Below are 13,580 nucleotides of genomic sequence, written 5' to 3'. Positions count from 1 at the left end.
GCCCAAAGAGCCGAGGGTCCATTTCTGGGCTCTCCATTCTGTTCCATTGGTCTATGTGTCTGTTTTTGTGCCAGTACCATGCTGTCTTTGTGATCACAGCTTTGTAGTACAGCTCGAAATCCGGCATTGTGATGCCCCCAGCTTTGTTTTTCCTTTTCAACAGTTCCTTGGAGATTCGGGGTCTTTTCTGGTTCCATACAAATTTAAGGACTATTTGTTCCAGTTCTTTGAAAAACATTCTCGGTATTTTGATCGGGATAGCATTGAAAGTGTAGATTGCTCTGGGTAGCATGGACATTTTAACTATGTTAATTCTTCCGATCCATGAGCATGGAATATCTTTCCATCTTTTTATGTCTTCCTCAATGTCTTTTAAGAGTGATTTATAGTTTCTAGAATAAAGGTCCTTTACGTCTCTGGTTAAGTTAATTCCAAGGTAACATATGGTTTTTGGTGCTATTGTAAATGGGATGGATTCCCTGATTTCTCTTTCTTCGTTCTCGTTATTCGTGTACAGAAATGCAACTGATTTCTGAGCATTGATTTTGTATCCCGCCACGTTACTGAATTGCTCTATAACTTCTAATAGTTTGGGAGTGGCTTCTTTTGGGTTTTCCATATAGAGTATCATGTCGTCTGCGAAGAGAGACATTTTGACTTCTTCTTTGCCGATTTGAATACCTTTGATCCCTTTTTGTTGTCTGATTGCTGTTGCAAGGACTTCTAGTACTATGTTGAATAATAGTGGCGAGAGTGGGCATCCTTGTCGTGTTCCTGATCTTAAGGGAAAGGCTTCCAGCTTTTCCCCATTGAGAATAATATTTGCAGTAGGCTTTTCATAGATGGCTTTTATGAGATTGAGAAATGTACCTTCTATTCCTACACTCTGAAGGGTTTTAATCAGGAAAGGATGCTGTATTTTGTCAAATGCTTTTTCGGCATCGATTGAGAGGATCATATGGTTCTTGAGTCTTTTCTTGTTGATATGATGTATCACGCTGATTGATTTGCGAATATTGAACCACGCTTGCATCCCAGGTATGAATCCCACTTGATCGTGGTGGATAATCCTTTTAATGAACTGTTGGATTCTATTAGCAAGTATCTTGTTGAGGATTTTGGCGTCCATATTCATTAGGGAAATCGGTCTGTAATTCTCCTTTTTGAGGGGGTCTTTGCCTGGTTTGGGGATCAAGGTAATATTGGCCTCATAGAATGAGTTTGGTAGCTTTCCTTCTGTTTCTATTTTTTGAAATAGCTTTAGGAGAATAGGTATTATTTCTTCTTTGAATGTTTGGTAGAATTCCCCAGGAAAACCGTCCGGGCCTGGAGTTTTGTTATTTGGAAGGTTGTTTATCACTGACTCAATTTCTTCATAATTAATTGGCCTGTTTAAGAAATCAATTTCTTCCTGTTTCAATCTTGGTAGTTTATAGGTTTCCAGGAAGGATTCCATCTCTTCCAGATTGCTTAGTTTATTGGCATATAGCTGTTGATAAAAATTTCTAATAATCCTTCCAATTTCAATGGTGTTCGTCGTGACCTCTCCTTTTTCATTCATAATTTTAATAATCTGGGTCCTTTCTCTTTTCTTTTGGATAAGTCTTGCCAGTGGTCTGTCAATTTTATTGATTCTCTCCAAGAACCAGCTTCTAGTCCTGTTGATCTGCTATACTGTACTTCTGGTTTCTGCTTGATTGATTTCAGCTTTAATTTTGGTCAACTGCTTCCTTGTGCGTGGATTAGGCCTGTCCCTCTGTTGCTGTTCCAGCTTCTTGAGGTGAGAATATAAAAACTGCATTTTAGATGTTTCTATTCTTTTGAGTGAGGCTTGGATGGCTATGTATTTCCCCCTTAGGACTGCCTTTGCAGTATCCCATAGGTTTTGGACTGTTGTATTTTCATTCTCATTGGTCTCCATAAATTGTTTAATTTGATTTTTGATTTCCTGGTTTATCGAGTCATTCCTGAGCAGGATGGTTCTTAGTCTCCAAGTGTTTGAGTTTCTTCCAAATTTTTCCTTGTGGTTGAGTTCCAATTTCAGAGCGTTGTGGTCTGAGAATATGCAGGGGATAATTTCAATCTTTTGGTATCAGCTGAGACCTGTTTTGTGTCCCAGAACATGGTCTATTCTTGAAAATGTTCCATGGGCATTAGAATAGAATGAGTATTCTTTGGTTCTGGGGTGTAGTGTTCTATATATATCTAAGAGGTCCAACTCGTCGAGTATGGCATTCAAAGCCTTTGATTCTTTGCTTAGTTTTTGCCAGGGTGTTCTGTCTATTTCTGAGAGTGGAGTGTTGAGGTCCCCTACTATTAATGTATTTTTATCTATATGTCTCTTTATTCTGGTTAAGAGTTGGCTTGTGTATCTTGCTGCTCCCCTGTTGGGGGCATATATATTTATAATTGTCATATCCACTTGTTGAATACTTCCTTTAAGAATAATATAGTGCCCTTCTGCATCTCTAACTATAGTCTGTAGTTTAAAATCCAATTTATCTGATATGAGAATTGCTACCCCAGCTTTCTTTTGAGGTCCATTTGCGTGAAAGATGGTACTCCATCCCCTTACTCTCAGTCTGAATGCATCTTTGGGTTCGAAATGAGTCTCTTGTAGACAGCAAATGGATGGGTCATTTCTTTTTATCCAATCTGCAACCCTGTGGCGTTTGAAACCAGAATTTAAACCATTAATGTTCAGGCTGAGTACTGAGAGATATGCTTTTAATTCTGCCATGTTGTCAGTAAAGTCTTTGTTTGTATTGGCTGTGACTTTCTGTTTTGTATCACTCTTGGGGCCTTTTTACTTTTATAGAACCCCCCGTAATACCTCCTGTAGGGCTGGTTTCGTGGTTACGAAATTAGCTAGTGACTGTCGATTCTGAAATGTCTTTATTTCTCCATCAATTCTGAATGACAGCCTTGCTGGATAAAGGATCCTTGGCTGCATGTTTTTCTCTGAAAGAGCTTTAAAAATGCTCCCCCAACCCTTTCTCTCATTCCAGGTCTGTGTAGACAGGTCTGATGTAATTCTGATGCCTTTGCCTTGGTACGTGAGAAATTTCTTTGCCCTGGCCGCTTTCAATACTGTATCCTTGGATCTCATATTTGCGAGTTGCACTATGACGTGACGTGGTGTAGGTCTGTCATGGTTGAGCTTGGGAGGGGTCCTCTCTGCCTCTTGGACACGAATTTTTGTTTCCCTTTCTAGATTAGGGAAGTTTTCAGCTACAATTTGTTCAAATATCTCTTCTAGACCTCTGTTTTTCTCCACCCCCTCGGGGATGCCGATGATTCTAACATTGGATCGTTTCGTTGAGTCAGTAATCTCCCGTAGCCAACATTCATGGGCGTGGATTTTTTTAAGACCATCTTCTATTTTTATTTTTTCCTCTATTAACCCATCCTCCAATTCACTAACCCTTTCCTCCGCTTCCGTGACCCTGGCCGTCAGAGCCTCTAGTTTTGCCTGCATTTGGCTCATAGAATTTTTAATTTCTGTCAAATTCACTCTCATTTCCGCCCTTAGGGATTGTATATTCTCAGTAATATTTTCCTGAATACTTTTTTCAAGTCTACTCATTATCTTGACCATTGTTACTCTGAATTCCATTTCTGATCATTTGGTTACATCCATATCCGTTACTTCTGTGGCAGAGGCCACTGACTCACTGTCTTTTCTTTGCTGGGGGGGGCTTCTCCTTCTTGTCATTCTGATGAAGAGAGGTTGCGGGGTTTCCAGAGCCCAAAATTATTGACTGGGTCCCAGGCCGTGCCCCTTGTTTTATAGGGATCTTAGAGATGTGGGCTTCTTCTTTAAAGATTTTATTTATTTACTTATCTGAGAGAGGGAGACAGACAGTCAGCAAGAACGAAACAGAAGCAGGGGAGTGAGAGAGGAAGAAGCAGGCTCCCAGCGGAGGAGCCGGATGAGGGACTCCTTTCCGGAACGCCGGGATCACGCCCTAAGCCGGAGACAGGAGCTCAATGACTGCGCCACCCAGGCGCCTCCGGTTGTGGGCTTCTTGATTTTTCAGCCTGCCTTCTGTGTTCTGGGGGAGGGGCCTGCCGCGCCGATACTCAGGCAGCCCTGTTTGGTTAGAGTCTCCGTGTCCCCTGCGAGGGAGGATGGGGATGGGCACTCTCTGAGCCGGTATTTCCAGGCTTTTGTTCTCTGGCGGCTTTCCCTGGCGGCCGGCTATGCCTCTTCTGAGGGTCAGAGCAGCAGAGGCTGCATTGTCGCAGAACAGAGGGATTGCGGCCCGTTCTCCACTGATATTCTGGCCACTTTAACTCTGTTACTGTTGGTGCTGCTCAACCCTGCGGCGTCCCGGGATGTGCGCACCAACTCGGCGACCCTGCCCTCTCTTCCAGGGCTGGCGCGTCTCTGTCCTTTGTGTTTCTAATGCCGCCAGCCACCGGCCACCCCGCGAGCTCCCGGGTCTCCCGGTCTCAGTCTATGCCCGGTGAGCACACCTCGATTCCGGAGTTCCGTGAGAAGCCTGGTGGCGCGCGCACCCGGTTCAGGGTCTCAGTCTGCTGTTTCGCGGGTGCCGACCGCGAGTCCGCCCGCTCCCCCGTGCAGGTGGCCCGCCAGCCGCCAGCCGCCCCGCGCGCGGTCCGGGAGTTCCCGGTCTCAGTCTGGATCCCGTGAGCACACCGGGATTCCGGTGTTCCGGGAGATGCCTGGTGGCGCGCGCGTTCACGGCTCACCGGTCTCAGTCCGCTCTCTCACGGGTGCCCTCTGTGTGTCTGCCCACTCCCCCATGCAGGTGGCTGCCGCTTCCCGGCGCCCAAACGCGGCGGCTCCCTCCCCCTTCCGTTTATCTTCCGATATCCGTGCAGGGTTTACAGCTCCCCTCTTGGTACCTCAATACTCAGTGCTGGAGATGTTCATTTGTAGAGATCCAGATGCATCATCCTGCGTCTCAGGCTGATTCCGTGGTTATTTAGGCTGGTCTGGTACCTATCCAGCTCGACTCAGGGGACCGGCTGAAAAAGGGGTCCCCTACTCCTCCGCCATCTTAACTCCTCTCCTCCTCCAATCTTGGATACTAGTCTTTTATCTGTAGTGTCATTTGCAAATATCTTCTCCCATTCCGCGGACTGCTTCTTACTTTTTTTGACTGTTTCCTTTGCTGTACAGGAGCTTTTGATCTTTTTATTTAAATAATAATATATTTTTATTATATTATGTTAGTCACCATACAGTATATCCCTGGTTTCTGACATAAAGTTCGATGATTCATTAGTTGCGTATAACACCCAGTGCAGTATGCAATATGTGCCCTCCTAACTACCCATCACCAGCCAATCCCATTCCCCCACCCCCCTCCCCTCTGAAGCCCTCAGTTTGTTTCTCAGAGTGCATAGCCTCTCAGGCTTCATTCCCCCTTCTGATTAACCCCCTTTCTATATCCTTTTCCTCTCTACCAATCTTCGTAGTTCTTATGTTCCATAGATGAGAGAAATCATATGATAATTGTCTTTCTCTGCTTGACTTATTTGACTTAGCATTATTTCCTCCAGTGCCGTCCATGTTGCAGAAAATGTTGAGAACTCGTTCTTTCTGATAGCTGAGTAATATTCCATTGTATATATGGACCACATCTTCTTGATCCAGTCATCTGTAGAAGGGCATCTCGGCTCCTTCCACGATTTAGCTATTGTGGACTTTGCTGCTATGAACATTGGGGTGCATATGGCCCTTCTCTTCACTACGTCTGTATCTTGGGGGTAAACACCCAGTAGTGCAATGGCTGGGTCATAGGGTAGCTCAATTTTTAACTTTTTAAGGGACCTCCACACTGTTTTCCAGAGTGGCTGGACCAACTTGCATTCCCACCAACAATGTAGGAGGGACCCCCTTTCTCCACATCCTCTCCAACAATTGTTGTTTCTTGCCTTGTCAATTTTAGCCATTCTAACTGGCATAAGGTGGTATCTCAGAGTGTGGTTTTGATTTGAATTTCCCTGATGGCTAATGATTTTGAACATTTTTTCATGTGTGTGTTAGCCATTTGTATGTCTTCATTGGAAAAGTGTCTGTTCATATCTTCTGCCCATTTTATGATTTGTTTAATTGCTTCTCGTGTATTGAGTTTGAGAAGTTCTTTGTAGATTTTGAACTTGATGAAGTCCCACAAGTTCATTTTTGCTTTTATTTCTCTTGCCTTTGGAGATGTGTCATGAAAAAAAGTTGCTGTGACCGAGGTCAAAGTGGTTGCAGCCTATGTTCTCCTCTAGGATTTTGATGGATTCCTGTCTCACATTGAGGTCTTTCATCCATTTGGAGTTTATCTTTGTGTATGGGGTGAGAGAGTGGTCAAGTTTCATTCTTTTGCCTATATCTTTCAAGAGTGATTTGTAGTTTCTAGAATATAGATCCTTTACGTCTCTGGTTAAGTTAATTATGAGATAACGTATGATTTTTGGTGCTATGGTAAATGGAATGGATTCCCTAATTTCTCTTCCTTCAGTCTCATTGTTCATGCATAGAAATGCAACTGATTTCTGAGCATTGATTTTGTATTCCACCACATTACTGAGTTGCTCTGTAAGTTCTAGTAGATTAGGGGTGGAGACTTTTGAGTTTTCCATATGGATTATCATGTCATCTGTGAACAGAGACAGTTTGACTTCTTCTTTGCCAATTTGGATACATTTTATCCCTTTTTGTTGTCTGATTGCTGTTGCAAGGACTTCTAGTACTATGTTGAATAATAATGGAGAGAGTGGGCATCCTTGTATTGTTCCTTATCTTAAGGGAAAGGCTTTCAGCTTTTCCCAATTGAGAATGATATTCGCTTTTCATAGATGGTTTTTATGATATTGAAGAATGTGCCCTCTATCCCTACACTCTGAAGGGTTTTAATCAGGAAAGGATGCTGTATTTTGTAAAGTGATTTTTCTGCATCAATTGAGAGGATCATATGGTTCTTGACTCTTTTCTTTTTCATATGATCTATCACACTGATCGATTTGTGAATGTTGAACCACCCTTGCATCCCAGGGATGAATCCCACTTGGTCATGATGGATAATCCTTTTAATGTACTGTTGGATCCTATTAGCTAGGATCTTGTTGAGAATTTTGGCGTCCATATTCATCAGGGATATCGGTCTGTAATTCTCCTTTTTGATGGGGTCTTTGCCTGGTTTGGGGATCAAGGTAATACTGGCCTCATAGAATGAATTTGGTAGTTCTCCTTCTGTTTCTATTTTTTGAAACAGCTTCAGAAGAATAGGTATTATTTCTTCTTTGAATGTTTGGTAGAATTCCCCAGGGAATTCATCAGGCCCTGGACTCTTGTTTTTGGGGATGTTTTTGATCACTGCTTCAATCTCTTCATAATTAATTGGTCTGCTTAAATAATCAATTTCTTCCTGTTTCAGTATTGGTAGTTTATAGGTTTCCTGGAAGGCATCCATTTCTTCCCATTTGTTTAATTTTTGGCATAAAGCTTTTTTTCTTAAGATTTTATTTATTTATTTGACAGAGACAGAGAGAGCCAGTGAGAGAGGGAACATAAGTAGGGGGAGAGGGAGAGGAAGAAGCAGGCTCCCAGTGGAGGAGCCTGATGTGGGGCTTGATCCCAGGAGTCTGGGATCATGCCCTAAGACAAAGTCAGACACTTAACTACTGAGCCATCAGGTATATTGGCATGTACATTGGCATAAAGCTGTTTATAAAATTTTCTAATGATCCTTCCAATTTCATTGGTGTTGGTTATGATCTCTCCCCTTTCATTCATAATTTTATTAGTTTGGGTCCTTTCTCTATTCTTTTGAATAATACTTGCCAGTGGCTTATCGATCTTATTTATTCTTTCAAAGAACCAGCTTCTAGTTCTGTTAATCTGCTCTACTGCGCTCCTGGTTTCTTATTCATTGATCTCTGCTCTAACCTTGATCAACTGCCTTCTTGTGCATGGGTTAGGTCTATTCTTCTGTTCCAGCTCCAGCTTCTTGAGGTGAGAATATAAAAACTGCATTTTAGGTTTTTCTATTCTTTTGAGTGAAGCTTGGATGGCTATGTATTTTCCCCTTAGGACTGCCTTTGCAGTGTCTCATAGGTTTTGGACCAATGAGTTTTCATTCTCTTTGGTCTCCATAAATTGTTTAAATTGATTTTTTATTTCCTGGTTTATCAAATCATTCTTGAGCAGGATGGTTCTTAGTTTCCAAGTGTTTGAGTTTTTTCCAAATTTTTCCTTGTGATTGAGTTCCAATTTCAAAGCATTGTGGTCTGAGAATATGCAGGGAATAATAAAGAACATTTATTACCATATCAGGCAGTTTAAAAAATACCTGTATTTCAATATAATTGGTTTCCTTTAATCTTATTTGTTTTATTTTATGTATTGAAAACCATTCTGAGAGAGGACAAGAGGATTAACCAAATTGCCATAGAGGTCAACGTCACAAAAAAAAAGGTTTAAAACCCCTGCCCTTTGGGGATCTGAAAGGAGATCCTTGCATAGAACGGTCACATAATAACTCTTAGCTTAATAACCACAGCAAGGTGAAGTTAGACAATAGACTAATTAGACTTTCTTATTCTATCTAATAAGACACAGTTCACTCAAGTGCCCAAGCCAGCTGGGGTCCATGACTTGATCTCCCCATGGAGGCTCATTAGTTGGGCCCTGCCATGGGCTCCTGGTATGACCTTTGTGAGAGCTTTTGCATTTCCTTCCATACTCCTTGCCCTCTTCATCTCCCTGGAACCAACCTGTCCACCACCAAATAGTAAGAGAATCCACATTGGCTGTCAGAAAATGATCTGTAAAGAAATCTTCCATGACTGAAATCCCTTGAATTCAGCATGATTCTCAAACCTGAGGATTCTGGGAGCTGCAATGTAAGTCTACTTAAAATAGGGGAAAGAGGGATGTGTTTGTTTTTCAAGTTGCAATAGAATGAACAGGATAGGCCGTAGGTTAACATGTGTCTATTTCTGGCTCTGCTATTTCCTTGATGTAAGGCACCTGCCAAATCCTTTCCTTCTCAGACTTCAGTTTTCTTCATCCACAAAATGAGGATGATATTACCTGTCCCACTACGTGAAATAGTTTGAAAAGCACAAGATTATAGGTGTGTTCTGGGTTCTTGCTAATGAGACAATTGACAATAGCAGCCATGTGACCTTAGAAAAAAATCCCTGCTCTCCTCTGAGCTTTTTGTTTTCTCTCTATAAATTAAGGGAATTAAATAATTTATTTGATGCATTCCAGCTCTGAGGTTATAGGACTTAAAGTAAGGGGGCAATAATAGAAATTGGAGACCTAGGTAATAATAATCGCTTGGTACTACAATTACTGAGTTACTGACTACTACATTCAGGTGCTATTCTAAACACTTAACTTATTTAATTATTAATTTACGTATTCACTCATTTAATCCTAACAATAACCCTCTGAAACATGTACTACTGTCATCCTCTCTTTACAGATGAGGTAGGCACAGAGAGATTAGGTGATCTGCTCTAGGTTATACAGCTACTAAGTAATGGAGCTGGAATTGAAGCAGAATTCAAGACCATGTCTTACCACTACTTTATATGGCTTCTTGTTCTGCAGTGGGTGTAAAACAGACCCATATAAAGGAGTTATAATACAGTGTCATGACTGCTACAGTTATATAAGAGTATGGACTCTGGAGAAACTGAGTCATCAGAAGGAAGTGCATGTGACAGAAAGAAGCATGATGTATATAGAGAGCTATTTCTTTTCCCTTATTGCTGGATCATGGGGTATAAGCAGAGGGGTAGCAGGAAGTGAGCCTGGAGATGTTGGCCAAGATTTGCTCATAAAGGACCTGTGAGCCTGGTTAAAGTATCTGGGCTATACTCTGAAAAAAAGTGGAACCATTAAGGGATTTAAAACAGGGGATTGACACAGACCATATTTGCATTTTTAAATGATCGCTTTATCTATGATGTGGAAAAAATACTGAGACAGCTAGGAGACTACTACAACAGTCAACAGAAAGAATGATAGCAGCTTAGGTAAAGCACTGGCAATGGGGATAAGTCTGAAGGAGGTGGTCTGTAGAGGTCTCTAGGGAGTAAAATCCATAGGATTTGATGAACAATTGGATGAAAGTGGGACAGAGAGATAAGAGGACCGACATGAGTCTTGGGTTTCTGGTTTGGTTGACCAGGTGGATAGTGAGAAACACATATGGATCAAGTTTGGTGATGATGGTGATTTTAGTGGTGGTGTGATACTACTGACTTTGAAGTACCTGAAGAAACTCAGTGAATACATCCTTTTTGCTGAAAAGAGAGCTGGGCAGCTTGGAGTGATAAACTTGAAATCATCAGAATTAACGTGAGAACTGCAGCTCAGGGACTGGAAAAAAGAGGATCAAGAAGACAACAAAGGGGAGCATAACTATTTCAGGGTAGAACGCCGGGGAGAAAAATCAGGAGAGTGTGCTGGTCAGGAAACCAAGGGCAGAGTATGTAGGAGAAAGTGGTCAGTGGGGACAGATGTACCAGGAAGGTTACAGAAGGAAAGATCTGAGAATCAGCCAGCAGATTTAACCACAAGGATGACTTTTTAAAGAACTATCTCAGTGTGTGACTGAGGAAGAGTGGAGTCAGACTGCAGAGGGTGAAGAAATGAATGGGAGATAGGGAAATAGATGGTAGACAACTTTTTGGATATGTTCAGAGGAAAAAAGAGAGATGAAGAGAAATGTGACTAGAGTGTGACAAAGGACCATAGAAGTGTTTTGTTTCCTAAGATGGTTGAGGGGAAGGAGCCATTGAGGAGGTTAAAGGGGCAGAGAGAGGAAACTCACCTTTTAAAGACCTAATATATGGTAGCTTTTTTCCTCTGAACAGCCCCATGAAGCAGGGACTATCATTTCTGTCTTGTAGATGAAGAAACTGAGTCTAAAAGAAGGGAAGAGATTTTCCCAAGTCTTCTCAGGTAGGAACTGGGGGTGCTGAGTTGCAAACTAAGGTCTGTCTGATTTCTAAAATCCTCTACTTATTATTGCATACCTCAAATGAATAAATAATAAGACCATATATGGAGTTGATGCTAGTGGGTGAGGAGGGGCCTAAAGTTGGGGGAGACCCCACCCACCCACCTCACAGGTTTTTTTTTTTTCCTATGAGGTATGTACCTGAGGTCCCAGGCTAACAAAGAGGGGTGGAGATAGACAGTGAATAAAAGGAGGTGTGTGGCCCTGAGACCGTGGCTGCAGGGTATGGGAGAGTAGGGAGACTTGAGCTCTGAAAAACCTATGAGCTTGCCCTGATGACATTACAAACTGAGGTGGGTGACTTTGGCTTTGGAGCACTAGGAACAAGACAGGTAATGTCAAGGGGTTAAGTCAGTTATTGGGCCGTGGCTAATTTTATAAGGCCTGAGGATAATGGTGAGAGAAGAGTTGAGGGATGAGGCAAGGCTCTAAGCTTGGTGGGGCAGAGATGATGGGAAAAGGTTTGACCCAAAGGGATGGGGAATCCATGGGATCCAAGGAGATGCTGGGAATCAAAGGGACTTCTGTATTGAAGTGGTCCTGGGGGTAAACCAGTTGTCCACCAAAGAGGACTTGCCCTGAAAATTACTATTTCCAGCCATATCTTTGATTTCATTTTACTTGAAGTGTTCTTTGTAATGTCACCTCTTTATTTAATCAGCAAATGTCTTTCAACATCCATTTCCTGTGTAGCTCTGTTGCCTGAAGCATGGGGCCTGAGTCTGAGGGAAGATCACATATAAAGGACTGTGAGGAGGTTGAACTTCATCTAAAAGGCTGACAGGTGGAATTGAGGGCCTGCCCCATGAGACTAATGTCAGAATGCTTAGGGATGACAACTTGACACCACAGAACAACATTCTGCTGGCCTAGCAACTGCCAGACCAGAGCCATCTCATTAGTCCACACATTCTGAACTAAGGAAAATGCCTCTACCAAATCCCCAGTCATGATATCGGTCCTACCGGGAGTGGAGGAATATAAGATGGATACAGCATTCCTTATCTTGGAGTTTACACACTGAAGCACAGATAAGTGCAAATGTAGTGTGAAAGTTCATAGCTAAAGTCTAGTTGTGATCCTTTGGAATTCCTGAGCAAGAGGAGAAGACTAGGGAAGGCTTCCCAGAAGTAGGAATTTGAAGGTCAATCAGAACAGCATATGCATTATTTAGTTATTGTAAATAATGCTGCTATAAACACAGGGGTGCATGGATCCCTCTGAATTAGTGTTTTTGTATTTTTTGTGTAAATACCCAGTAGTGCGATTACTGGATTGTAGGGTAGGTCTAGTTTTAAATTTCTTTTTTTTTATAATGATTTTTTATTATATTATGTTAGTCACCATACAGTACATCTCCGGTTTTCGATGTAAGGCTCGATGATTCATTAGTTGTGTATAACACCCAGTGCACCATGCAATATGTGCCCTCCTTACTACCCATCACCAGCCTATCCCATTCCCCCACCCCCCTCCCCTCTGTAGCCCTCAGTTTGTTTCTCATAGTCCATAGTCTCTCATGTTTCATTCCCCCTTCTGATTACCCCCCCTTTCTTTATCCCTTTCTTCCCCTACTGATCATTCTAGTTCTTATGTTCCATAGATGAGAGAAATCATATGATAGTTGTCTTTCTCTGCTTTACTTATTTCACTTAGCATTATCTCCTCCAGTGCCATCCATGTTGTAGCAAATGTTGAGAACTCATTCTTTCTGATTGCTGAGTAATATTCCATTGTATATATGGACCACAACTTCTTAATCCAGTCATCTGTTGCAGGGCATCTCGGCTCCTTCCACGATTTAGCTATTGTGGACATTGCTGCTATGAACATTGGGGTGCATATGGCCCTTAATAATGGAAGCAGCTCAAGTGTCCATCCATAGATGAATGGATAAAGAAGATGTGGTATATATGCACCATGGAATATTATTCATCCATAAAAAAGAATGAAATCTTGCCATTTGCAATGACATGGCTGGAGCTACAGAGTATAATGCTGAGTGAGATAAGTCAGTCAGAGAAAGACAAATACTACATAATCTCACTCTTATGTGGAATTTAAGAACTAAAACAAATGAGCAGAAGAAAAAAAAGAGAGAGAGAAACAAACCAAGAAACAGACTCTTAACTACAGAGAACAAACTGATGGTCACCAGAGGGGAGGTAGGTGGGGAGATGGGTGATGGGGTGAAATAGGTGATGGGGATTAAGGAGGACACTTGTTGTGATGAGCACTGGGTGCTGTATGGAAGTGTTGAATCACTATATTGTACACCTGAAACTAACATTATACTGAATGTTCACTATACTGGAATTAAAATTAAAAAAAAAAAAGAACAGCATATGCAAAGGCACCAAGCTGTGAAATGGCCTGATCTGTTTTAAAAGTCATCTCTGAGACTATGGACTCTGGGAAACAAACTGAGGGCTTCAGAGGGGAGGGGGGTAGGAGATTGGGATAAGCTGGTGATGGGTATTAAGGAGGGCACATATTGCATGGAGCACTGGGTGTTATATGCAAATAATGAATCATGGAACACTACATCAAAACTAAGGATGTACTGTATGGTGACTAACA

At 42.0% G+C, this 13,580-nt stretch overlaps 1 protein-coding gene across 6 annotated transcripts in view; it reads left to right on the top strand.

The window, feature by feature from the left end:
- Nucleotides 1–13,580, top strand: part of ASB12 (ankyrin repeat and SOCS box containing 12) — a 28,990-nt gene that overhangs the window by 3,412 nt on the left and 11,998 nt on the right. For 3 of the 6 annotated variants that reach the window (XM_044380713.3, XM_044380714.3, XM_026490262.4), the window contains exon 2: nt 10,891–10,942. The exons of the other annotated variants lie outside the window; for them this stretch is intronic. The gene's annotated coding sequence lies outside the window, so the exon portion shown is untranslated. The remainder of the gene's footprint in view (nt 1–10,890; nt 10,943–13,580) is intronic. 6 annotated transcript variants of the gene reach the window in all.

The sequence above is a fragment of the Ursus arctos genome, chromosome X (genome assembly GCF_023065955.2).
Source record: "Ursus arctos isolate Adak ecotype North America chromosome X, UrsArc2.0, whole genome shotgun sequence".
NCBI classification, from domain to species: Eukaryota; Metazoa; Chordata; class Mammalia; order Carnivora; family Ursidae; genus Ursus; species Ursus arctos.
The sequence above is the reverse complement of the archived record's forward strand: the minus strand, read 5'-3'. Positions and strand labels throughout refer to the sequence as shown.